Consider the following 1325-nt stretch of genomic DNA (forward strand, 5'->3'; position numbering starts at 1 on the left):
TTCCTTTGTGTTGAGAAAGAAACCTTGGGAACGGTTTATTCACCTCCCCAATGTCAGGAAACTTTGTTTCTGATTAACTTAAGACACCATCAGTTCTGTTAAAGTTTAGTGGCATTGACCCCATGTCAGCATCATCAGAAAACCAGTTTAACCAGTTTATCCTGTTTACCAGAAAAGCCAGGGGTTTACAATAACATCGCTGCTACCACTTTCCTGCAGTCAGATTACCTAGTGACCTCATGGTTGGAATGTTATTCATAATTTCAGAATTAATTAACATAATACTTTTTTTAGGCCGAAATTCCGGTGTTTCTCTGCCAAATGGTTTTGTTATAGTTCAGTCATCTGTGATGTATATAAAGTGTCATATTGGGATGAAAAACCAATATAGAATACATTTCAACTCCATTTCTGACATGGTACAGGTGTCTTCTTGTTTTTAAGCCCAGAGGTGGACACCTTTGTCTCAAAGTAGATTTGTTTAAGACTTCCAAGAAACACTGTGACCCTGATTCAGTCCACTGCATTTCAAGGTTAATCATTAAAAACACTGTATGAACAACTAGCCGTCTCCAGGACCAGTGATTCAAGTCTGAGGCCTGTCCCAAGTGGCACCCTATTCCCTATATAGTGCACTACTTGACCAGAGCCCTATGGAACCCTATTCCCTATATAGTGCACTACTTTAGACCAGAGCCCTATGGCACCCTATTCCCTATATAGTGCACTACTTGACCAGAGCCAATAGTAATGCACTATAGAGTGCAATTTGAGGAGGCAGACTGAGTTCCTGCCCTCCAGGACACCTACACCACCCGATGTCACAGGAAGGCCTAAAAGATCATCAAGGACAACAACCACCCGAGCCACTGCCTGTTCACCCCGCTATCATCCAGAAGGCGAGGTCAGTACAGGTGCATCAAAGCAGGGACCGAGAGACTGAAAAACAGCTTCTATCTCAAAGCCATCAGACTGTTAAACAGCCATTACTAACATTGAGTGGCTGCTGCCAACATACAGACTCAATCTCTTGCCACTTAAATAATTAATAATTGGATGTAATAAATGTATCACTAGTCACTTAAACATTGCTACTTTATATACTGTTTACATACCCTACATTACTCATCTTATATGTATATACTGTACTCTATACCATCTACTGCATCTTGCCTATGCCGTTCGGCCATCGCTCATCCATATATTTATATGCACATATTGTTAATCATTCCCTTACACTTGTGTGTATTAGGTAGTTGTTGTGAAATTGTTAGATTACTTGTCAGATATTACTGTACGGTCGGAACTAGAAGCACAAGCATTTC

The sequence above is a fragment of the Salvelinus sp. IW2-2015 genome, unplaced genomic scaffold, assembly GCF_002910315.2.
Source record: "Salvelinus sp. IW2-2015 unplaced genomic scaffold, ASM291031v2 Un_scaffold6927, whole genome shotgun sequence".
In the NCBI taxonomy this organism is placed as follows: domain Eukaryota; kingdom Metazoa; phylum Chordata; class Actinopteri; order Salmoniformes; family Salmonidae; genus Salvelinus; species Salvelinus sp. IW2-2015.